Source organism: Stegodyphus dumicola, chromosome 1 (genome assembly GCF_044657685.1).
Source record: "Stegodyphus dumicola isolate Sdum_Otavi_A_Nest chromosome 1, ASM4465768v1".
Classification (NCBI taxonomy): Eukaryota; Metazoa; Arthropoda; class Arachnida; order Araneae; family Eresidae; genus Stegodyphus; species Stegodyphus dumicola.
Window position 1 is genome coordinate 2,016,954 of NC_140768.1, and position 27,782 is coordinate 2,044,735.

Consider the following 27,782-nt stretch of genomic DNA (forward strand, 5'->3'; position numbering starts at 1 on the left):
TAACAAAAAGATAGACATACTGAATGTAAGTAAAAGTAAGAACGCTTATTTTTAAAACTACATAAATTTAATATAGGTAAATGTGCGGTAATGTGCGAGCAAATTAACCTACTACTTTTGCTTTGAACATTAATGGAAAAGTAATCTATGTAAATTACGCATGTTTTCTGCTCAATGCACGAGTCACATATAAGAAATAAGAAATGAGTTCTTATTTAATAATATGTTTTGAATTTTGTTTCACAAAAAAAAAAATTGCTTTTTTTAGTTGTATAAATTTTGTCGAAGGGAATGTTTATACGCGAACAAGCAGTTTTGTTAACGAATAAAAGGAGTTGCATAGTTTCTTCTTGTGCATTGCAAAAAAGTTATATTTATAACATAGAAAAAAGAAATCTGAAAGATTTCAGATTTTAAATTATCTCCAAAGGGGTGTTTTTTAACAGTTTGTGCGTTACCTTTATTTATTTATTTTATTTATTTATTCTTCGCACTTAAACCATAAAAGAGTTCAATTCAGTTCTTTTTTTTTAATTTATTACGTGCTCCACCCTTAGGCACTACACGGAAAGGGAGGGATGCCCCGTGGAGGTCTTTTTAAGGGAAACTGGCTCGTATCCACGTTACACATGGGGAAAACCACGAAAACGCCCATGCAGCCAGCCCGTTCGCCGGGACTCGAACCCCGGAACGAACTACCAGTGTTCAGCGGCTTTTACCGCTCGGCCGCTGGTGGGCAATTCAATTAAGTTCGCAAAATAATTTTAAAATGAGCATATCTTTAGAATTTCCGATACACAATCTCGAGCGCTGGAGATAAAAAAATTTTTTTCTGTATAACGTTGTCGTTGCTCGCTTTGAAATCCTTGAGTTTGTTAATTAAAAATTCGTTTTATAAAATATGATACCGATAGGAAAACAAATTCCAAATTTGGGCTTCCAGATGCCCATATTCGGAAGATTACCTTATTAAAAATTGGATGGCTCTAGATACCGTTGTTTTATCACAATGCGAGAAACATATATACATTTATGCAGATTCTTCATTATTTAATTTCTTTAAAAATAATATAATTCGATAATATTGGGTGGCAACAATCTCAAAAATGAACTGAGATTTATAGTGAATCAACGCATAATGCTAAAACGAAATTGATAGTGCTTCTGGGCAAATTACCCCTTTGGAGTAATAAAACAAATCTGAAAGCTTTCAGATTTTACATTACGCCCAACGGGGCGTTTTTTTAACATTTTGTGTTACCTTTATTTATTAAACATCACGTTATTCGCACTTAAACCATGAAATCTGATTCAACAGCAATATCACAAAATATTTAAGAGCATATCTTTAGAATTTCCCGATACACAATCTCGCACACTGGAAATAATTTCCCCCCCTGCAGTGTTGCCATTGCTCACTTTGAAATTGTTGAATTTTTTAATCAAAAATTAGTTAAAGTGTTACAAAATATGAAATGGATAATAAAACATATTCCAAATTTGGGCTTTCAGATGCCCAAATTCGGGTGTAGACGTGTGTTATTCGAAATTGGATGGCTCTAGGTAAAGTTGTTTTATGACAATGCGAGAATACATACATTTGTGTAGATGCTTTCATTATTTAATTTCTTTAAATATAACACATGGCTATAATATACGGTGGCAACAGTTCAAAAAGTGATACGGATATTTACAGTGAATCGACGCAAAATGCAAAAACGAAATTAATAGCACTTCTGGGCTATCACTAGTTTGGGCTAATTAAAAAATAAAAATAAATAAACGTCTGAAATGTTTCAGATTTTAACGTTCGTCCAGGAGGGTTTGTTACGGATTTTATGGTTTCGCTGAGCTCGCAGTCTACCAGTCAGCTGTTACAACTGACGCCTGCTAACCCCCCTCTTTTTTTTTGGGGGGGGGTACTTTAGCGTTATAAGTCAGCATCATGTGTGCGAACTTACCCCATGCCATATACAATTCAACAGCAAAGTTACAAATATTTTAAAGTTACAAATATTGTTGCCAATCTAGAGACACTAAGCTTTGCAACACAAAAATAACGCCTTCATTTATTATTGCGAATTAAATCATGCTTAATCCTTTCTGGAATTTTTTCGAGGAAATAAGTGTTTAAGATTTACTTCGTAATTTTTAATACAGATATTTTAAGTTTTTATGTATTTCTGCCTTGTCGCGAAGTGAAAACTGAATTAAATTGAGAAATACTCAATCGTCTGTGAAAAACTCTTTCTTTTTCTTTTTGTCGTTTTGTTTGCTTAATTTCTTTTATACATCGTTCTAGCTTTATTATAGTATTTGAATATAACATGTGGTTATGATAAGATAATTCTTCAAATGATATAAATTTTGTGTATTCTGAGTTATAATATGTACGAAATATTAAGTGAACCTAGCGCCAGTGTCGCTATGGTAAACAAGTATAGTGAATTTTAAAGAGTGCATTTATTTTTTGTGGTTTATGCGCTGTCGACGAAGTAGATTGAATTCAATCCAATAAGTTTAAATGAAATGCGAGAAAAAATGCGTATAATTTAATACAAGGAAGTCATGTGGTGTACACATCATACTTTTTAATTTAACGTTTTGGGTTCCCTTCAGGTATTTTTTACGGTACATTTGAAAGCCAGACGAAGGCTGGTCGCGTAGCTGCTAGTAGATAATAAATCAAATCGGAAATTCAAAATTCGGGCTTCCCAGTGCCTATGTTCGGTTGGAGGTCTACGTTTTTCAAAACTGGATGACTTCAGGAACTGTTTGTTTGCCACAATGCGAGAAACATGCATATATTTATGCAGATATTTCATTAATTAAATTTTTTAAATATAATACAGGTCTCCAATATTTGGTCGCAACAATTTGAAAAGTAAAACAACGCTTTTAAATGTTATGACGCAAGATGCCGTTTCGGTACTAATATTCCTTTTGGTCTAATAGTCCAAAATTCTTGATCCACTGTTGTTACGTTGTTTAATCAGAGTATTTATTTAAGTCTGCTGCTATTAGACGTAATTATATTCATGTTCCTATTCTCTTTTCCTAGAACAGAATTTTTTAACCTAGGTCTACAGTTTACACTACTGACTTTTAGCATATTTATGATGGGGAAAAAAGGCATAAATGTATCATATTAACATTTAATGATAATGGAAAACGCAAAACAAATTTTTGATATGCAACATCATTTACTTAATGTTTACAAGCAAAAGATAAAAACAAAAATTTTCAAGTTCGCACAGATCTTATCTGAAATCAGAAACAACTTTTGTTTTTACGTTATCGAATATAATCTGAAACCCCTTTCTATGATAAATAAATGATAAACATGCAGTGCGAGAAACAAAGACTTATCTTTCATAGAGTACTGTTGGGTGAATGTATTCCAAATAAATTTCTGACGCTGTTTTAAAGATAATATCGCTTCAGTCACAGTTCACCGTACTTTGACGAAAACAAACTCTCAGCAGATTATTTATTTATTCAGCTGACCATTTCAGGTAACTAACAGAAATGCACATAATATATTTAATAATCTCAAATGATATTTCAAAATACATACAGAATTTGATACGAGTTATTTTTATACTTAGCTAGATTGGAAAATTATTAGTTGCCGTACGTCATGTGAAATATTAATTAATTCTTCAAAAACCCTTAGATCTTCTACCACTATCAGTAATTCACTACATTGGGCAAGAATTTCAGTTCACTGTACATATGTTAAACTATTGTACATTTTACTAGAAACAAGAATTAATTAGTAAATACTGCTGTCATCGTAATGTAGCATATGTTAAATTATATACTGTTTAAGATAAAGGCTTGCGTCTGATCATCTTCTTATATATAGTTATTTCAAAGACTCTAGTCTGATTAAGCATTTCATCATATAAGTTTCTTATAATACACAAAAAAGTGTATAGCGTTACAACGCGCAAAAATACGTGAAATCATAGACCTAAAATTTACACGCGCAGTTAAAATCTACCAACTAAATTTCATACGAAGCTCCCTTCCCCTCCCCTTTGTTAACACGTTGAGCGCCAAACGTATTTCTTAGGCAAACCCGTTCAGGCCACGCGCGCCGCTTAAAAGCGCTGGCATCGTAAGGCCAGCGATTCTTATCGCAGTAGGAGATAGTTTACGTTTGGAACGTGATTCCTATAGGCATTCATTCAAGACGTTACGCTCCAAGTCTGTTTTGTAAATAGTTACATTCTACGCAAAGATATTACGAAGCAGAAAATTAGCATTACTGAAGTCCGGAAAGAATGAGCGCGATCCCTTACAAGTTGTGAAAAAGAAAATATTCCATCGAACAGAAATGCAAGAATATCTAAAAAAACGACCACATAAACTCCAAAGAAAACAGGAAAAAGCCTCTGCAGTTAAAATATTGTAAATTATGTTTTGATAAAAATGCAACTGAAGCTGGTAATGGCCAGAAAAAAGACTAAAACAGCTGTCGCATTTTGTAGTAGCTGTAATGGAGAACCGTTTTTATGCTGACCGTGTTTCAATGAAATCCATTAGTCCTGTAATGAATCAAAATTAAGTAAATTTTAAATATTTTTTCTGTAATTCCATAAAACAGTGTAAATTGTATAGTTATATATCATGTTGCACGCTGTCAGCCAGCGGCGGTCGACTCGGCCTAAACGGAAAGTCACAGATGGTTGACACGGCGCTGAACGTGTTAAGGAGAAGGTATACGAGTCTGTATCGTAAAGAATAGAGTATATGAAGTCGCACTTTTTTCGTAAAGAGTGAACGAATCAAGTATTTGAGAAACAAAATGAGTGCAAATGAGTAACGATAGAGCACATTAAAGCAGCTTTAAACGGGCAAACAAAGACTATGCATTAATAAAAAAACGTTATCATAGAAATGGAGAAGTTTCTAATGTGTCCTCTGATAACTTAAGTGGTCCCAGAAAGCTTAATACCAATCAGAGAAAGCGTTATTTCTTTTTAAAGATGTAAGCAGGAAAATACGATAACAGTGCATTTAAGTATGATAAGACACAACTAAAAAATCGGAACGTTTTCAAGAAGCCATGTCATGAATTTGAAACGCTTACAAATGCATGTAATATCTATTGGGTAGTCACAGAAAACTCCCCCCCCTCTCTCTCTGCTGAACTATCTGTGAAACTCTAGGTGCCTATCCGCTCAACCAATCGAAATGAAATTTCAGTTACTGTTATTTAAAGGTACGCGAGCTCGAGATTGCGATGATTTTAAAACAACAAAACTCTCACTTTTACGGTAAAAAAAAAAATCGAAAGTTTTGAATGCCAGCACCTATTCCTTGCGCTAATTGATACGCGGATCGAAAAACCATAAATGGCGTTGGAATGATACACGTATAACGAAAGTTTTGGCGTAAAACACTTGTAAAGATGAGAGTTGTAAAAACCCAATCCCAGCCCAACAAAGAAGATTAAAAAAAAAAGAACTTTTGTTGAAATTACAGGTTTTCGGCACGCCCACCCACGCAGACTATAACGCACTCCATGCGGGAGGTTGCTGACAGCAATGACGAATGTAAAAACGCAAGAGAAAACTATAACTTCACGTTTTATGGCATCTTTCAATTCTGGCAAGTCTCGAGGAGTATTTGACGTTTACACCTTAGATTTCAGATAACCCCAGAACCAGAAATCCATCGGAGTGGGGTCGGGAGATCGTGATGGCCACGAAACTGCAAAGTCACGGGAGACGACTCTATCTCGAACGTGCTGTTGCAGCATTTGCCAAAACATGTGGTAACGTGTGGAGGAGCACCATCTTTCATCCAACTGTTTCAAGCTTTTACGATGTGTCACATGACACGGTCTTAGACCACAGACGCAAGAATTCGTTCTAGTTGACAGTACAAGAGACATAACTTCACAAACAGTGTCAGGAGATGTAACCGCATTCTACACTGTCATCAAAGCCTCTTTCAGTATGGCTGACGAAGCAATGATCTCGTTTTTCCTCCGAGATCATTCCAGATATAACGAATAATAAAATAACGTATAGTAAAATACTACTGAAGAAATAAGGAGGCGTGGCTAATTACTAATCATTCATGGCGTCAGAAGTGCTACCTGCCTTCGGTTACACACAATACTAACAAAGAAGGATATTAATTTAGAAGCCAAAATATTTAGAGTAAAAATTTTGAAAATATAACGCTGATTTTTGTTGTTTGACTTCTGAATTAGTATTTATTTGGCGTGTTATTATATCTTAATTAAAGAAGGATATCTTTGATAATTTTATGTAGCTGTATATTACCAACTATAAAATATATTTAATACGGAGGAAGCATTTTGGGCGTTAGAATCGTTTTTAGTGGAGTTGTTACGGTGAAACACCGAAATCTGGAGAATGTCGACTTTCACCGGTGAATGTCAACATTCACATAGTCTCTTGGTGTATGTCCGAAATATTTTCCAAATACTCTCATTTCTGACTTACACCGGTCAATGTCGACATTCACCATGCACTAATGGTGAATGTTGAACGTATAACAATATTATATTTTCTTCTTCGTCATTCAGTCGCGAATAAACGCACTCGAGACTTTAAATAAGAACTTAAGAACACGAGAACCTAAAACACACAATACATTCAAACTGAGAAAGGAAAATAATAGAAGTCAAAAACTTACTTAATTATACAGTACGTTCTAAATGTGAAAATAAAATAACAGTCATAAAAAACTTACTAAATTATGTGATTCAAATCTTATTCATTGCAACAACTTACACTATCATGGCACTTTATGACCTCTCTTTTCGACTTTCACCGGAGCATATCGGTGAATGTCGACATACACCGGTGAGGGTCCGAATGTACAAGAATGTAGTGAAATATTCGGTCTTTCACCGACGTTTTTGGTGAATGTTGATATTCTCCGGTGAAAGTCGACATTCTCCAATTTCGGTCTTTCACGGTAACATAGTTACATTACTTACGCTTCTAAACATTTATATTCACGCAACGTGGCAAATGTTATTGCGTTACATATAAGAAACTTACCTTCCACGCGGCCTGCGAATCAGTCAATTTCCAGATAACTCCCATCGGACGAAAGACCTTTTATTCACCGTTCAAGTTAATATTGTATGGCTGAAAGCATTAAAAGAATTTATCAATAATTAGTAATTTAAACCTTTTATTTTTAATAACTTATCTAATCTAATCTAATTTAAAATATAATTAATTCAATTATACCAATGTATCAAGTGATAAATTTTATGAAATTTTCGCTACTATAGTACATAATAAAATATGTTTATAACACTATATATTACGTCCTTACATACAGAAATTATTTTACTTATGTAAATATATATATTTTTAATAGGCAAGTTTTCATCTAGAACATACATTTCAAAAGATGAAGACCCGAAGAATAGTTATGTGCACTCTTCAAGAATCCATTCGTATTCTTGCTTGAAAGTAATGAAACTGCTAAACAGGTTAAATATTTAACATGATTTAAACTATTGTAAGGATCTTAAGTTTTACTAACGTTTATTTTATTTTAAATCTTTACTATCACTTCTTATTTTCTACTTCCGGCCAGAATTATAAGCGTGAAGGAGTTTATGCAAAGTTGTCTGGCGAACGCCAAGTATTTAAGTGTGGCCTTTTTGCCAAGAGAGGGAGAGGAAGCAGTGAGTTCGAAGCAGGCCGCTTACCTTAGAAGTTACGCAGTTGCTATTTGCCTTCCAGACAGAGGTTTTAATCCTCTTGATAAATTAAACGTATTGTAGTGTTCACAGTCTCTGTGCTACATACGCTTCCTGTTATTATAATGCCAATCTTACACGTGTATTATTCTAAAGTTAAATTTGAGTTTAGTTTTATTTTAATATCTTTTACGTTAGACCCCGAGTGGAGGGTCATTGTATTCCGAAGTACGGAAGTCATTGTATATAAAGAAAAATAAAGGGTTTTGTATACCCTTCGTCTGTATCCTGTCTACTTACTACAATTAGTGAACATAGCTTTAGTAAGCTCTCTGTTCTAGTCAGGTCATTGTATGTTTCCGAAGAAGGTTAGAAGAAACATTGAACCTGATACTATCGCAGAACATGAAAATGAAAAACAGAACTTCACTTGTATAAGAGAAGTACTTATTTGTGTGGTTAATTCTACATAGTAACACAGCATAAAACTTATTTTAATATAAACGTCATGTAATTCTAATTGAATATTATTACAAATAAAAAATATCTGATGTGGACAGAGCCTGATTTAGACTTGATAAGGTCCTAAGCTATTTGCGATATGGGGTCCTTTATAAATCTGTTATACTATATTTATATGATAAATTCATTTATAATAATTAAATAATTTAATTTTTGGAGGGCCCCCCAAGAAAGTGGGGGCACTAATCTATAGCTTGTATAGCTTATACGTAAATCCTGCACTGGACGTGAAGACCACATAGCTTCCTAGTACGGCTTATTAAATTATACGCATTTTTCCTGCATTTCATTTAAATTTATTTCCTACAATTTCATTTAGATTAAGGATATGTTTCTAATTCAATTAATTCAGGTCTCACTTTGCGACAAGGCAAAAATGCATAAAAACTGAATCAAAATTAAAAATCATAAAATACAGTCAAAAACAGTTTAAAAGAACTTTTACATGAAAATTAGAGTTTCTACGCAAAAACAAGCAATACGGCCATCGGGTAAGAAGATAAAATTTTCGGTGCAATAAATTCGAAGTTAAATGCTTCCTACACTGAGTAAAAAGACACGGAAGGTGGTGCACCAACTGACTTAATTCCCTATTCTTTTAATAGTTTCAAATATGAACAAATGGCATCCTCCTTAGCCTAAGAGCCATTTAAACGTTTAAATTTTTGATACTTCTACAACTATTGCATGAAGATTAACTAAAGGCATAAAAGTCTTGACCAGAACATAAGAACAACATCATTCAAACACTTTTATAGCCAAAAAAAATGCACAATTTGTCAATATGTAATAAAAATATTGAGCTGACGAGCCGGGTAAGTGGGTGGGAATAAATATTCTCTATTCGTATAAAGCGAATATAAATTTAATTAAGAAATTTTAATTGCAAAGAAATTATTATTGCTGCTAATTAATTTAATATCATTTAAATTCGAAGAGCATATGTAATATTCGAAGAGCATATGTAAATTAATTGCACGTACCTAAAACCATGAAAAAAACATATTATTCCAAAAAAATTAAATTTATTATTCTGGTGTGGTGGTGGTGTATTTAATTATGGCAAAGCACACTAGGGCTATCTGCCTAAGAGGAGGGATGCCTTCGTGGAGGACTTTCTAAGGGAAACTGGCTCGTATACACGTTGCAGATGGGGAAAACACCCATGCAGCCAGCCCGTTCGCGGGATTCGAACCTCGGACCGAACTACCAGTGTTCAGCGACCTTACCGCTCGGCCGCTGGTGGGCCCAATTTATTATTCTGAAAAATTGCATAAGTGAATAATTGTTGAGCAGGCAGGAGACAGACTTATCAAGAGGAAGTTGCCTCCAAACTTAAATCTTCAATTAGTCAATTCGTGTTTCGTCATCCATATAGGCAAGGGTAAAACCAAATGTTGTGAATTACTAAAAAAGAAATTTAAACAATGGAATTTTGAGAAAAAAGCAAGTAAATTACTAGTGTTAAAATTAATTAAAGAAATCAATTAAGAGTAGAAAATCAAATTTTTTAGAAAACCAAAGTAATTAACTCTTGCATTCTGGAAACTTCCCCAACACGAATTATGAATGTAAACCTAAAAAAAACTATATAAAATTATAAAATATAAATATAATAATAATAAAAAGGGTATTTACTAGTCATTTACTTGATTTTTTTTTTTTCAAAATTCCACTGCTTAAATTTCTTTTTTAGTAATTCACAACATTTGGTTTTATTTTTAGGTTTTGAATTTTACTTTTACCCTTGACTATATGGATGACGAAACACGAATTGAGTAATTGAGGAGTTAGGTTTGGCGGCAACTTCCCCTTGATAAGTCTGTCTCCTCCCTGCTCAACAATTATTCACCTATGTAATTTTTTGGAATAATAAATTTAATTTCTTGGAATAATATATTTTTTCATGGTTTTAGATAAGTGCAATTAATTTACATACGCTCTAAGAATTTAAATAATATTGTAAATTAGCTCGCAGCAATAATCAATTTTTATTTCTTTGCAATTAACATTTCTTAAAATTATATTTGCTTTATACGAATACAGAATATTTGTTAAATTCAAATTTCATTCCTTGCGGCACTGGCGCAAGAGAATTATTTAAATTAAATTTAACTTACTATTACTATAACATGTAGTTGTGCATCTCCCTTTCTAGTTTCAATCGGCCGCACCCAAACGTAAATATGTGTGTGTGTGTATATATATACATATATAATTTATTTACTAAAGAAATATTTATTATATTATCTCCTAAGATTAATTTTAGTAGAATTATCTTAAAAGAGTGAATAATTTCTTAATCGTTACGACATGACAATTAGCCAGAAATTAATTAATTTCCATTCACTAGTATTTTCAAAAAAAAAATTTAACAGACGGTTTCACTCAAATAAGAGCTCCAAAACATACGTCCCTCAAGAATTCCTAATTACTCCTACTCCCATAAATTACTTCACACAAGTCTTACCAACTTATATAAATCAAAACCCCAGCTTCGTATCTATTTCTTAATTATTGTTCATGGAACGGGAGTTGGTTTGTTACCCTTGAAAAGTCAACTAATTTCCGATCAATGGCAATGATTACTTGCATTTAATTTAATTACTTGCTTTTAATTTAATTACTTGCTTTTAATTTATTGCTTTTTACATTTAATAAATAGTTAATAATAGTTAATAATAATAGTTTACTATTTTCTTGTGAAACAATATATATATATAATGTTGTATGATCTTAAATTCACTTAGTGCGAAATCGAGAGTTATTCTACTACTTGCGCAATTACTGCAATGTAAGTTAATAATAACTTATTTATTATTTACTAAAGAAATATTGATTATAGTATCTCCTAAAATTAATTTTAGGAGAATTATCTTAAAAGAGTGAATCCATAGTTAGTAAGTTCAATTTCGAAAATTGTTTTAAAGTAACTTGAATGTAAATTGTTAAAAATGTTTAACGGGGACTTTGATTAAATTATAAATAACAAAATTTCAATTGTAAAAAGCAATAAATTAAAAGCAAGTAATTAAATTAAATGCATGTAATCATTGTCATTCATCGGAAATTAGTTGACTTTTCAAGGGGAACAAACCAACTCCCGTTCAATGAACAATAATTAAGAAATAGATACGAAGCGGCGGTTTTGATTTATACCAGTCGGTAAGACTTGTGTGAAGTAATTTATGGGAGTAGGAGTAATTAGGAATTCTTGAGGGACGTATGTTTTGGAGCTCTTATTTGAGTGAAACCATCTGTTAAATTTTTTTTTTGAAAATACTAGTGGATGGAAATTAATTAATTTCTGGCTAATTGTCATGTCGTAACGATTAAGAAATTATTCACTCTTTTAAGATAATTCTACTAAAAATTAATCTTAGGAGATAATATAATCAATATTTCTTTAGTAAATAAATTATATATATATATACACACACACACACACATATATTTACGTTTGGTTGCGGCCGATTGAAACTAGAAAGGGAGATGCACAACTACATGTTATAATAGTCCCATATACACAGTTTCCACGTTCTGAGGATACCCGTTTTTGAGTTACGCGCGAAATACATACATACAGTATGTACAGACATAACGAAGAAAAAATTCTCTTCCGAATTAATTTTAAATCCAGCTTACAATCCGTTTTGGAGAACGGTCTTTTATTCTGGCCGTACGCATAGAAAACACTTCTTACTACACTCAACATATCTCGAATAATTAATATTACTTTTGAATTGTTAACCTACACTTTAATAGTGCTGAATTACCATGACCTGCAATAACACCACTTTTGGCTAAACAAACATTTTTGGAAAGCATGTAAGGCTTTTTTAATGATGGGCATGAGAAACGCTTCTTAAGAGACGACTAGCAAGTTGCTCACCTTGAAATACAGCCAATAAAAACGAGAGGATTCAGAATACCAACTGCTTTGAGCTACTATTATGAGACATAATTTAAAAACAAAAACTAAGAATAAAATGAAGTGACCTTCAGATGTCCGCAGCTCGTTAGCTGTATCTCGAGAAACATTTCTCATGCTCTCCTTTAAAGAACTTCCACAAGCTTTAAAGAACCGCCCAAAAGGGTTATTACCATTACAGTTCGAAAGGGTAATAAATTGTAGGTCAATAATCCAAAGCAAAGTAATAATGACTTTGACTTGAAAATCTCATTGCAGTTTCTTTTTATATAACAGTGTGTGCCACATCCTTCGCATTTAATACCTTTCCAAAGGGTACGGTTAATTTGTTTGCAAGGGCATATTTATTCATTCAAAAATTTTCTTTCAACTCTGTTTTAAGGGGACTCGTACACCTTAAAACCTATAAGATCTTTGAATATGTGACTGTTGCAAGAATTGGAATAACTTATTTACTTTAAAAGCAATTACTTCCAACTTTTTACAGCCGACTACATAATATAGCTGCTTTCTGAAATAGTGATCAGAAAGTTTGTGTTGCCACAAATATATTTATAATTTAATTTTTGACAAAATTTTTCGTCATGTTTCCACCTTGCGCGCACATTCTTTTGCATTTAAAACATTCTTTTGCATAATTTAATTCCATATTTAATATATAGCTTTTATAACATATGGAAACTACTGTGAACCAAAAATTCTAAGAATTTCGTATTAAATTTTTATTTTATTTGGAGTCGAGTTTATAAAATGTATTTTATTTAAAAAAATCTGTCATGTTTTCGTCCATGAATTTTTTTAATATTAAAATATTCATCAGATTTTTGGTTCAGTTAAAAAATAGGGCCCATATAAAGAATTCCATCCAATTTCAAGTACGTGCCATTAGCCATTTTTAAATTATCGTGCGCGCAAGGTGGGAAACGTGACGAAATATTTTGTCACAAAGCGGATTAAATTACAAAAATATTTGTGGCAACACAAACTTTCTGGTTACTAGTTTCCAAAGCAGCCATATTATGTAGTCAGCTGTAAAAAGTTGGAAGTAATTACTTTTAAAATAAATAAAATATCCAAATTCTTGCAACAGTCACATATTCGAAGGGTGTTAAGGGGTTTAAGGTGTATGCGCCCCTTAAAAACAAAAACGTGACAGATCGTAGACAGTCAAGAATGGCTGATGCGATACATTTCCAAACTTACATGCTTACAAGGAAAACGTGGTATACAAAAAGCGTAACGCTTATAAGAACCTTCAGCACTGTTAGTGGCTCGCCATAAGATCGAAACACGTGATAAAATATTTGCTCTTGAAAAATTACTTCATAGTGCAAAAGATCTCATCTATGAAAGTGCATAGGTAGTAAAAAAAACACTTAAATCTCTACATATAATTAAAGAAAGAGTATGTGTGTGTCTTTCACTCTTGCTGCGCGCAAGCTAATAGACCCAGGGCTACGAAATTTGGTATAAAAGGTGCGTCTAGACAAGGGCCAGTTCACTTCAAAGCGATTTTTTCCAAACTTCGAATCAGATTTTTTTAAAAAATTTTATCATTCTTTTAGAAATATGGTTTTGGCAACAGTTTTTCATTCAGTTGTATTACTGCACTGTTGAAAATCAGCTCTGTTGCCACTTGAAAAAATGAGGGCGATCATTCTGCGCAGTTTTTTAAATTTGATGTTTTTCTTGGACACTGGACGTTTTTCGATAGAAGGCAAAGGAAAGTTGGTTAATTTATTTATTAGGATAATTAATATTTGTATTAAGAGATATTGCTTATTTCATTGTAATACATTTTTTAAAAAAAAATGTGGGTTTTATTTATTTATTTAAATTTTTGATGAAGTTGTTCTGCAGAGTAAAATTTTGCACAGTTTTTAAATGTAAGTGTTGTTCCCTTCAGACAATTTTCCGGTACATTTAAAAGCCAGACGTAGGCTTGCTAGTTAGCTATATAATCATATGGCAATTCTTTTAAATGCTTTTTAGATCATGATCTAAAATTGGTTTAAGCGAAGGTTGGAAATGTTACTGTTGCTGCTAATGCTCACTTGTCTTACCTATAGTCAGTCCAACATCACGAAATTTCTCATGGCAGAGAACGTAAGTTTACATCTGGCAACAACTTTGAGTACCATGCAGATGACAGTGCGTTTTAGCTCAGTTCCGCCCCAAATTTTGATGGAGAGAACACGGGGGGGCGGGTCTGAGGGTCTTCCACCTCTCCTCTACTATCACCCACTCTAGAGGACTTTCGGCTGGACACCGTATCGCAAAGAACTAACTAGAGCCCCACTCTAAAATTAATTGCACCAATTATCTGTTCAGCATTGTATTAAGTACCTATTGTTAATTATGTTAAAGTAGCACTTACCTAACGCTTGAGTATCCACTCATTACTGTGTACCTAAATACACGTGTTTTAATATCTTTGTATATTGGTTAATGTACTTAAGAAACAGCACAAATAATTCAGTAGCATGATACTGTACCACACAGTACTAACCTAGGATCTAACTTTTAATTCACTTTACTAATTACTTATTCCAGCATAACATTGCGCACCTAATATTTCAGTATGTACATGTCTTGTGTATCTAATGATAATGCTTCAAAGGATCATAGTGTACTCAACGTATGAGTACACACGTTATGTATATATGCTACCGTATCCATGCTTTTGCATACACCTTGTAACATGGCAATGTATTATCCAGTGTCTAACATTAATTAGCTTTAACGTCACTGTATGAAGTACCAAATTTGTATGTATGTTTATATATTAGTATATTAGCACAATGAACACGTATGGTTATCTAGATAAAGGTGGACGTGGCGCTATACCGATTAACCGTATTAGTAGAAGGGTGGTGTCCACGTCCTCTGTCGCATGTTTTGGCGCCAAAGCACATGAAATACGTTGTTTTAACGTATTTTTAACGTATTATCTTTAACGCATTTTTGATTAACAAACTCAAGGATTTAAAAGCGAGCAATGACAACGTTGTACAGAAAAAACATTTTTATCTAGAGCTGAGACTGTGTATCGGAAATTCTAAAGATACACTCAATTTAAAATTATTTTGCGACATTGCTGATGAACCGAATTTTATGGTTTAAGTGCAAAGAACATTATATTTAATAAATAAAGGAAACACACAAAACGTTAAAAAAAAAACGCCCCTTTGGACGTAATCTAAAATCTGAAACCTTTCAGATTTTGAGGGAGGGTTCTTTTTATTGTATTTTTATTCATTTTTTGCGTAGGTTTAGAATAAAACTTTACAGATTTAGAGCGAGATTTGAAGGAAAGGAACTTTTGTCTGATCTCACTCGACATCGATAGAATTTTATTCAAACTCTAGACCAGATTATAAAATTGCTGTTTGGCCTAGTTTTAGATTTTACATTGGATTGTTTCCCTCCCCCCCCCCAAAAAAAAATGCTCAGAAAGGTATATCTTCACCAGTGGATTGTAAACCATAGTTTCGCCGCATATTATGAGTGCCACCCGCACAGACAATATATATTTACAAATATCCACGTCTTCTCCGGGATTCGAACACGGGTTTTGGGGCATGGTAGTCAGATTCACGAACCACTATTCCGATTGGGCAGCTGGAACAAGTATACTCCGAGTAAGGGAGAACATGAACAAAATAGTTTGTTGCATCCGTTTCGAATTGATAATGACAAGAATAAAAATTTTTAACAATTTTTAAAAGCCCAGTGTTACATTTAAGTCTCCAAGGATGGTTACTTTTAAGCCATTCTTTGCACTTTGGGCGTAACAGTTATCTAATCCGACGGGTTATTAAAAGGTATTGTGTTTTGAATCAGAACGAAGGTATAGCTTGGTTTCACCTATTTCTTCCTACTTCCTTGTCAAGTTTCTAAAAACTTTCTTTTGTATCTTAGTGAATTTAATGTTGGTAAAATATTAAGCACATCTTTATATTTTCTTCCTTGTTAACCATTTGTTATTAAATTTTAATGCATTAATACAAGATCTTTAAATTGCTTAAAGAACCGAAGTGTAATATGTAGTTGTTACAGTGAAAGACCGAAATTGGAGAATGTCAACATTCACCAAATACATCGGTGAAAGATCGAATATTTCTTTACATTCCTGTACATTCGGACCCTCACCGATGTATGTCGACAATCACAAATATGCTCTGGTGTGGGTCGAAAAGAGAGGAGCTGCTATAAAGAGTATACGCTGCTATTCCAAAAGGAAGTGTTCCACAAATAAATGCAGTTGTAAAAGCAAGGGCCTCTCGTGCAATTCAAAGTGTCATAATAGTTTAGGTTGTTGCAATAAATAAGATTTGAATCACATAATTTGGTAAGTATTTTGGTAATTTTGGTAATTTGGTATCACATAATTTGAATCACATAATTTTGAATGTACTGTGTGTTTTAAGTTCTTACATTCTTAAGTTCTTATTCTGAGTCTCAAGTACGTTTTTCCGCGAATGAATTACGGAGAAGGAAATATAATATTCTTATATGTTCAACATTCACCATTAGTACATGGTGAATGTCGACATTGACCGGTTAAGTCAGAAATAAGAGTATTTGGAAAATATTTCCGACATACACCAAGCGACTATGTGAATGTTGACATTCACCGGTGAAAGTCGACATTCTCCAGATTTCGGTGTTTCACCGTAACATAGTTACAAAATTTCTAAAGCTATCCGAGTAAATTATGATAAAAAGGAAACTTATGTGTGGTGTGGTGTATTTGACTACGGCAAAGGATAGGAGGGCTATCTGCCTAAGCAAAGGGATGCCTTTGTGGAGAACTTTGTAAGGTAAACTGGCTCGTACACACGTTACGCATGGGGAAAACCACGAAAACGTCCATGCAACCAGCCCGTTCGCCGGAATTCGAACCCCGGACAGAATTACCAATCGAAACTTTTAGGAATACATCTAATCGCTTTCAGCTTTCTTAAAAGTAAGTCTGTTTAACGGTTCTTTTTTTGTTTGTTTTACAACAGATCCTCACGTTTCGCCACAACTTAATTTTTAGCATCGACTTGCCAGAAGGTGTAAAGCAGTAAGCGGAATGTATATTATTATACAAAAGTAGTTTTTGGTAGCACTGATATAACCTCATGAGAAAGTTTGTGTGGATTTCTTGTCATTCAGATAGCATTCGCTGTGAAGATTTTTCTGAATTATAAGACAGATAACTCATACTATAGATAGTTTACAGATTCATCTCAGCTGATAAGGAAGCATGATTAATTCAGTTCTCCTGCATTTTACCGACTTTAATTAAATGCAGTCCCAGTGCTCTGCATCTTTACTTAGCATTAGTTCCAGAAACTATGGGCTTGGGTACAGAAACTGCGAGAAGTTGAGAGATATTGATCTTGATCCAAAATAAGCAAAACTTTACGCATATGTTACGTAAACGTTACGTAAATACGCTTAGCATCAACTATTTATTTATAAAATCAAAACAGCTCACATTATAGCTTTAAGACAAGACTTGAAGAAAACAAAATCGTAGCCATTTAGGTATTATTATTCGGCATAATACAAAACCCAGAAAACTGCAGCTAGAAGAATGAGAATTTGATTATTTTTCCTCTCAATTTAGGTTCTGTCGTTTCAAAGCCCCTACTGCAGCTTCCTCTTCTTAAAAACTAATTCCAGTTTTAATTTTTTAAATGTGCTCTCCAACGCATTTAGACTCCAAAACTGTTCTTCCATCCCTTTCTCCTGGCTCACCAGCGGCCGAGCTGACTGAACACTGGTAGTTCGGTTCAGAAGGCGCTTAAACCCGGAACGGCTGCTTTTGTTTGTCGGAACAGTTCATTGTAGGTATGGTACCTGAAAGTAGGGATGAGGTAGGAGGCCAGGAAAAGATGACACTACACCATTTCTGGCTCGTGCTTTGTGATTACAGCTAGCGTTTTGTTAGTACGATTATAATATTTATTAATCGTCTGCTCTTTTTTTAATCTTGATTATCTATTTTTTAAAAATTTTGCGTTCAATTTAAATAAGATCTGCGAGGAAATAATACTTGTTCTTTGGGATTATTCAATTATGGCAAAGCACACGAGGGCTATTTGCCTAAAGGGAGGGATGCCTTCGTGGAAGACTTTCTAAGGGAAACTGGCTCGTATACATGTTACACATGGAAAAAAAACACGAAAACACCCATTCAGCCAGCCCTTTCGCGGAATTCGAACCTCGGACCGAACTACCAGTGTTCAGCGTCTTTACCGCTCGGCCGCTGGTGGGCGCTAATCTTACTTTAAGTGCATCAAAATGAAATAATTATCATTCAATCAATCAATCTAAATAAGCAAACATGTAAGGATACTAATAACATATAAGGATACTAATAAAGCTTAGTTATGTCGATATTACCAAAGGCTTTGCATACCATTATCTTAGTCCGCAATGCATTCTTTAATACGCATTGAATCCTTAAAGGTTTAATGCACATTTTAATGCACGTTTAAGAGTAACCATGGAGATAGGTACTGCTCTAGTACTGGCCCTGGTTGTGGAATTTTGTTTTAGCACTGCCCTGGGACATCAAATTTAACATGATAAAGCTCTTCAGAGAAAAGCCTAGCGCTTTCGAAACAGAATAGAACTTGCAACGGCACAAATTAAGCAACTGAAAGAAAAGCGAATTTTTATATAACAAACAATGCTTCAAGAAATGGATCTTACTTCGTTCACAAGCACTTAACTATCTTCCAGCGGAACGCCAGATGCAGACTAAATATACATTCTAATAACGAAGACCAAAAGTTCAACGCATTCACGTTGTTCTCCCATTATGTATTCCGATAAATCACGTGACAGATTCTCCCATGCGCTTCTACAAATATCTTTTCACCGTTATCACCTTAGTTTCATTCGGTATTGCATTTCTCAAAAGCTAAAGAAGGAGCCATCTTAATTAGTTCCTGAAGAAGATTCTTACTTAATGCCAGATACAACTTTTAAATTTTTAACACCTTTTTGATCGAGACTAAATTTGCGACCTTTAGAATTTTTTTTTTCTTTTTGTTGTTAAGTTGTTTATTTGGAAATTTACAGCAATTACTCGATAATATTCAGCAAAATAAAATAATCAATAGTTTTAGTTCCTTTTCAATAATTTGTAATAATTTATGCTTTTTAATACAAAATCGAAGCATTAAAAATAGCAAAAATAATTTTAAAAAAAATCTGATAGCTATCTTATATTATGCCCAAAGGGGCGGTTTTACTACCGGTGATTGAAAAATGGATTTGAAAAGTGATAAACTAAGCGGTAATAAAAAACTCGTTTGCTGCAAAAGAAGTAATTGCAATTGTACTATGTTTTAAAAAGTCAAAATTATCGTCTGTGGCTTGAAAGTTTTGTTTTTATTCAAAATGGCGAATTTAACAAAGCAGTGGTTCGAAAGCTACATTTACGCTCTTTCCGAAGAGAAATAGGCATACTCCGTTATCCAAAAACGATGTGAGAATAATAGTTTTGTGATATCTAAAGCGTCGATGGTAATATCATCAACAAAAAAGGAAAAAAAACGTCAAATTGGAGACTCAAGTGGGACAAAAATTTCAAACAAGTATGCAAGGAAAAATCGGACATCTTCGACTATTGCAAAGGTACGTTGTTTAATGTTAAAAGAAAATCCCCCTAGTCAAAGGACAGTTGCAAAATCATTAAAATGCTCGGTGTCCACTGTAAACAAAATGATAAACGTTGATTTAAATCTTAAGAAAGCGAAAAAACGCAATGTGCATCGTCTTCTTCCAAAGCATATCGCTCGACGCAGGACATGCTGCAGAATTCCATATGAGAAACACTTATCCAAAGAAAAATGAAAAGTAATTGTCACAAAAGATGAAGCATGGGTGTATTGAAATGATTGTAACAAAAAAAAGAGACATTAATTATCATCAAAGGGGAGAAAAAAATTTAAGTACATGGTTCAAAGAATCGAAAGAAAGTTTTTCTAAGGGATTCATGATTGTTGCTGCTTTTTCTTATAATGGCAAGTTAAAAATAAAGAGAGTGCAAAAAAATGTCAAGATTAACTCCAAATACTATCAGGAACATATTTTATCGCTAATTCTTCTGAATGAAATACAATCGCTACCATCGCTTTACCCACAGTACCATCCATCTGTGAAACTCCATCAGGACAAAACTAGTAGTCGCACATGAAAATCCACTGTAAATTTTCTAAACGAAATGGAACCAAAAACTGGTATCAAGGCCATACCCTTCACTGATATTCCTACTCAATCTCCCGATGTGTCACCTGTGGATTTTTGTGCTTTAGGACTTTTAAAAACTGCATTATCCAAACGTTGTCCCAAAACCCTAACAGGACTCTGGAAAGATGTTCGGGAGGAATGAGATAGAATACTTCTTCTGCCACTTCAAAATGCAATTATTATCTTGGAAATTGCGGTGTCGAAAGATAGTTCAGAATAAGAAATGTCAAAAAGAACATTTAAAACACAAGAATTTTATGTAATTTAGTTTTGTGAATACAATATACGTCGTCTAAAAAATGTGTGAACAGCCTCTGTAGATAATAAAACGAATTCCAAACTTGGGCTCCCAGATACCCATTATCCGAGAGGAGGACTACGTTATTCAAAATTGGATGCCTCTATGCACAGCTGTTTTTTTACAATGCCATAAACGTAATACATTCGTGCAGATTCTTCATTTAAAATCTAATTTCCTTAACCAGTTAACTGTGATTGACGAGTATACTCGTTATGGAGAAGGGACACAACTTTGTGTATTGACGAGTATACTCGTCATGCGTGTATAATAAAATTGAAAGATAAGAGGGAGGTTTATTTAGTAAGTACTGTAGATAATGATAACGTAATAGAAACAGAGAAAAGAAAAATATTAACAAAGAAGCCGTAGCTAGTGATTGATTATAATACAAAAATGGGTGGAGTGGATACGAGCGATGGAATTATCATAAGCGTACTACACAGCAAGAAAACGACTCAAGTACCACAAAAAGATATTTCTCCATTTCTTAGACATTATACGCCTGAATGCATTCATGTTATATAAAAAAAATAATGGAACATGATCGCGTATCCACTTTTTGCTCAAATTTATTTAAGACACTTTTGCGACGTATCAAACTGAAAGAAATAAATCGACACAAACTCGGCCATTTTGACCTAATATAAGCCAATTAGGCGGGAATCCTGTTCCGGATTATATACCCGGAACATCCAAAAAAAAAAAAAAAAAACCCAACCCTATGCGAAGGTGTTCGCATTGCTACAAACGTAAGACCAGGAAGGAATCGGGTTACCGGTGTTCGATTTGCAAAGTCCCATCGTGTATAGTACCCTGTTTCGCTGAATATCACTCCATGGCAGGAATTTAAATTCTTACTTTTATATGTATAATATTTCATTTAATTCATTGCGTTTTTAGTTGGATATGTATGTAATATATGCTTATGTTAACCCAATAAGTCAATATTAGTCATAAAATTTTCAATTTTATAAAATAAACCCATCTTTTTAATCCAATATCTTACCAGCGCAACTTACTTTGTTATGGACGAATAGACTCGTCATGGCTCTATTCTGGCGACACAAAACAGTGCGCACTCTTAGACGAGAGCGCTACAGTTAACTGTTTAAGTATAATGCAGGGCTCTAATATTTGGTGGCAACAATTTGAAAAGTGATTTGGACTTTTATAGTGAACCAAAGCAAAGTTCCAAAACGAAATTAATAGCCCTTTTGGGCTAATACATGTTTACATTTTGAGATATTTTTAAAACTAAGGAGTCATTTATTCAGGTTTTTCATTTTCGAATTAAATCGTATGTGTACCGTCGCTACGAATTTGTAAAAGATATCTCCAAAATTATATCGAGAAACTCATCTTTATAACCAAATTAAGTAGACTTTTAATAGTAAAGAAGAAAAGAAGTTAAAATTTGAAAAATAATTTAATTAAATATGAATTTTAAAATGTAGCAAACACACTTGAACTTTATAAACTGTATTTTATTTACACTCTTCCAATTAATATCAGTGGCATGGACATCATAGCCCATTCATAATCTGATATGATCTTATCCACAATCTGAGGTGAAAATAATAATAAAGATCTGCCCACGAATTGATGTAATCATAATGCAATATAAACTTACTTATTTATGCAAAACGATAATAGTATCACTTTAAGCAGAAATTATGTAGCAAATGGTATCCGGACATAATCCCGACAGCCGAAATCCCGACAAACCAGAATCCCGACAAGCCGAAATCCCGACAAACCAAAATCCTGACAGGGTCGAAATCCTGATTGTCCAATATCCCGACAGGGTCAAAATACCGACACGGGCGAAATCCCAATAAGGCCTAATGACCCCTTAACATACTTCCACAGCTGCAACTAGTATATGCTTTGATGACTAGCAAATCTGAAGAAAATTACAAAAGATTATTCCAAGATTTAATTGATTTCGCTGAAGAAAATAATATTGAACTAAGGCCATCTAGAATCATTAGTGATCTAGAAAAGGCAGCTATAAATGCTCCGCGCACTCAAAATGCTGTCGAGGATTGGCACAGAAGATGGGAGACCTTAATTGGACGGCCCATGTTGGCGTTTATAACATCATAGAAGGATTTCAAAAAGAACACGAGCATGTGGAATACCAAGTTGAATGCATTCTTCGCGGAGAACAACAACCAAAACGTAGGAAGGTAGATGATGACAGAGAAAGGAGAATGACTGTTGCGGACGATCGTGATAATGGATCTGTGATGGAATATCTTCGTGCTATCGCTCGCAATGTGTCACTGTAAATATGTCGTTTGCATGTGTAAGTGATGTTTTCTTTTTCTTAATAAAAAGAATTTTATAAATCTTCATTTCAAATTTTAACGGTCATTTCAATTTGTTAAAATTATTTAAGTAATGACATAATTTTTATGATTTTTTGATTTAAACTTTTAATTAGTAATATGTAATAGTTAGTTAAAAATTGTATTTTATTAAGCTAAATTGAGTGCTTGTATTTAGATATTAACTTGTCGGGATTTTGGACAGTCGGGATTTCGACCCTGTCGGGATTTTGACCGTGTCGGGACTTTGGGTTGTCGGGATTTCGGCCCTGTCGGGGTTTTGGTGTCGGGATTCTGGCTTGTCGGGATTATGACCCAGACCCGTAGCAAATATATGTGTAACTGCAATGCAACCTAGATGTATGTCGTTCTGGCAAGGATCAATTTTCCGCTTGCGTAACTTGTCATTTTTATTCATGAATCAATTTCTATATAAATTACGTTATTTGTTTCCACATGTATTGCACACCGAGCTATCGTTTTTCTGCATTCATTATTTCTAAATCCCGTTCTCGGCATGTTAAAAGACACAGGTTTTCCATTAACTCATCAAATTCTGTATTTACCAAAAAGGCCGTAATGCGTGAACAAATAGAAAAATGTGGTAAAGCGTGCAAGATGAGAAAAATTGCAAGGCGCCAACATTTACTGAATTATAAACTATGTTCTTTACATAGTGCCAGTAGGTATGGTATCCAGTGTTCCAAATGATCGATCCACACAAAGGAATCCCGGAGAAGGCATGGATGTTTGTAAATGTATAGTGTCGGTGCGGCGTGGCGGCACTTTAAATATGCCGAAAGTCCTCTCGTGTTGTTGGGTGGAAGGGGAGTGGGGTACGAGACTCTGAGACCCGCCCCCCCCCCTCTCCGGGTTGCTGTCAAAATTGAAGACGGAACTCAGAAATAAATAATTCCAACCCCAAATAATCTTTTAGATATCAGTTTCCCAATAAGTTATTTCTAGATCAAAATTATAGGGGAAAAAAGTCTATCTCTAACTCTTTGCAACCCAACTACTTAATTCAGCAGGCAAATACCCCTTCCCCACTTTTTGGCTATCCCGCTAAATTAATATGGAATGAAAAGAGCCCCTTTCCCTAGCCGTCACCGGTGACGCCCTAGCACACTGAGGATCACTCGCTGACCAATCACCGACCAAGGAAGGGTTCTATTACGGGCTCTTAGGCATGTAACCTTTATCCCCATATCGTCAAAGAATTATGTTTATCGCCAAAAAGAGGGTTCCGCAAAGAGGTAAATTTAGTGCCAAGATGTTAATTTAACTGCCTTCCACAGTCAAAAAAAAAAAGGTAAAAACAATGAAGACTTAATTTAGTAATTTTGGTGTCGAATAAGGGCCAGAATCAATTTGAAGGGGCTACATCATGAATTTTGAAAAGCATCAGTGTTTCCTTGATCAATGATCATGTGGTGTTAACAACACGAAAGCGAAAACACTCGCAAAAAACTTCGTGTTGCAAGTGCTTCGGGTCTGCGGAGGGGGAAAGCGGGAACTCGTTAGCCGAGTTTGAATTAAAGACTATGTAACTTTGCTATTAATCATAGTATTGTCATAAAGAAAGTATTATTGTAGTAGAATATTATAATACAGTCAATATTGTTACAGAGAAAATAGTGTTTGTTGTATCCTGAATTCAAATAATTTTAAGAAATAAATAACACCTGTAATTTCTTAATACTATTGCGGGTATTTAAGCAAATCTATTAAGGGGGCTCATACACCTTAAACCTCTCATGATCTTCGAATATGTGACTGTTGCGAGAATTGGGATATTTTATTTATTTTAAAAGCAATTACTTCCAACCTTTTACAGCTGACTACATAATATAGTTGCTTTGGAAACTAGTTACCAGAAAGTTTGTGTTGCCACAAATATTTTTGCAATTTAATCCGCTTTGTGACAAAATATTTCGCCATGTTTCCACCTTGCGCGCATGATATTTTAAAAATGGCTAATGGTACATACTTGAAATTTGATGGAATTCTTTATATGGGCACTATTTTCTAAGTGAGCCAAAAATCTGATAAATATTTTAATATTAAAAAAATTTATGGAAGAAAACATTACAAATTCTTTTAATAAAATACATTTTATAAACTTAACTCCAAATAAAATAAAAATTTAACATGAAATTTTTAGAATTTTATGTTCACAGTAGTTTGCAAATGTTATAAAAGCTATATATTAAATATGGAATTAAATTATTGAACAGAATGTTTTAAACTGTGCGCGCAAGGCGGAAACACGACGAAAAATGTTGTAACAAAGCGGATTAAATTATAAAAATATTTGTGGCAACACAAACTTTTTGATGACTATTTCAGAAAGCAGATATATTAAGTAGTCAGCTGTAAAAGGTTGGAAGTAATTGCTTTTAAAATAAATAAGTTATCCCAATTCTTGCAACAGTCACCTATTCGAAGATCTTATGGGTTTTAAGGTGTATGAGTGCCTATAAACAAATATTATAAAGGGCTTCAGTGTTTCTTTAGTAACACTCAAAACATGGTAGCTAATATTCTTTTCAAAGAAGCAATTCCGACCTAGTTCTAGAAAAAGTAAGAAAGTGTTTTTGAAAGTGTATACAAGTAAGCAAGTGTATCAAATCTTATTTTTACTAGATAATGTTTGACTTTCAGATAGGGTTCCCATTCGCCTCTTTCCTGGTAAAACGTTCCTTTGTTCTCGAATTTATTCCAAACATTCCTTTATGTGTCCTTCCTTGAGGGGATGGGGGTCGTAGGGGTCGGATTTTACGGGACTCTAGTGTAAAGCATGTAAAATTCCTGGTTATCAATTCATGGATTTCTGTTGACAAATTTCTGCTACGACATTGCAAATATTTACTGTGATGTGGTTTCCCTTTCTATTCTCTTGTTGGCACCAGTGCTTGTCTATCGAGAACTTACCCTAGGCAGTGGCTTATCTTCTGGAAATAGAGGTCATACATTTCAGGCAGGGATGAGTCAGGCAATGTTACGTTTTATTTCTTTTTTGGCGAATATTGATAAGAAGAGGAGAAAGTTTACATTTCGTTTTCTTCGTTTTGTCCCAGCTACAACGTCTTTTCAATCGCATATCTTACTTTTAATTTTGTTTCAATAGTTATTTGATTTTCTCTCCCTCATTTTTTTTAAATTCTTTTTGTTCGCAATTTTATGTATTAATTTTTACTTAAATTTTTATAACTAGTCCATTTTTACTTCCTTGTACGAAGGAAAGAAGTATTGCAATCACAAAAAGTTCCGAGTACGATATTTCAACGAAAATATCCATTTTGACCGCTATCGAATGCAATTTAACGATGCTTTTTGCGTGTACGAAAGAATAGAATAAAAGACTCTTTCCTCAAACGAATTGTCAAACTGATTTAAAATGGTTTCAGAAGAGAATTTTTTCGTGCCGTCTGTACGTACGTACGTATATTATCTCGCATAAATCAAAAACTAGTAGCCTCAGAGCTTTAAAATTTTGTATATAGGACTGCTATAATATGTAGTTGTGCATCTTCCTTTATGGTTGCAATCGGCCGCAGCATAAGTATATAAATAAATAAAAAATAAATAAATATACACCTACTCGGCTCAGTAAACTCGTTTTTTTTATTCTTATATGTTGGTAAATTGCCCATTTTTTTTGCTTTAAAATGATTTAATTATGTTGTTCTTATCTTTTGAATAACGTTTTTACGCTTTTAATTACTCTGCAATAGCTGTAGAATTAGCAACAATTAAAAAGTTGCTTAAGTGCGGTTAAGCCTAATTTTTGTTTACAATAGCAGCCATATTTGTATACATTTGATACTTAGCAGAATAGTGAATTCAGTTTCTGCACCTTCAGTATCTTTTTGCCGAGTGAGACCAACATTAAACTTTCACTTTTGTGCAAAATTAAACTTTCATCTGATTTGGCTCTCCATGCGACTTGTTTTAATTTCCTAAAGCTAAATCTTGCTTACAGAGCAAGGTCATTTTGCCACAGTTGAAAAGGTTCAGGCAAAAACGGAGAATCTCCTGAAGAGTCTTCCAAAAACCTCTTTCCAGCAATGGCAGCGCTGAATGCAGAAGTTTGTGAATGCTGAAGGGAACTTCTTTGAAGGCGATAATGGCACAGAGAACTGATTCTGTAATTACAATGATTTATTGGACCAGTCTCTTTTTTTTATTATTTATTTATTTATTTTTATTTATTTATTTATTTATTTATTTTTATTTATTTATTTATTTTTCTTTCCCACACCTTGTACAATATATAACTGCATTAAATACTTTTACTCTCTTTATTATGCGCATTTTATCGATCAAATTTAAGTGCTTTGAATGTATAACAATATATAAGGCAGATGTTATTTTTCGCGGTTTCAAAATTTTGCCGTAAATCTTGGAATGTATTGCCTTAGGGTATGGAGTCCCTCTACTGAATACTTTTTCATTTTAAAGAAAGAGTTCAGAACAAACATTGACCGCATGCAAGGAAGGAACTTGCCGTTCAACTTTTGAGTGCACGATATTTCTCAGAAATCAGAACCGTAATTGGAGTTTTGCTAACCACAAGCTGGGGGAACATCAAATCGAGTTATGATGTAGACTTCTATTATTAAAATAACCTTTTAATGCCAAACAAGCTGATGGAAAATAATCTTTTAATGCCAAACAAGCTGAAGGTCGGAGATGAAAGAAGATTGCTATTACAAACCCAGAAAAAATTTCGAA

General features: G+C 33.8%; 1 protein-coding gene across 2 annotated transcripts in view; it reads right to left on the reverse strand.

Moving 5' to 3' along the window:
- The window catches only part of LOC118204512 (solute carrier family 41 member 1-like), a 272,491-nt gene that overhangs the window by 127,236 nt on the left and 117,473 nt on the right, over positions 1 to 27,782 (reverse strand). For both annotated transcript variants that reach the window (XM_085812287.1, XM_085812282.1), the window contains exon 3: positions 7,050 to 7,139. The gene's annotated coding sequence lies outside the window, so the exon portion shown is untranslated. The remainder of the gene's footprint in view (positions 1 to 7,049; positions 7,140 to 27,782) is intronic.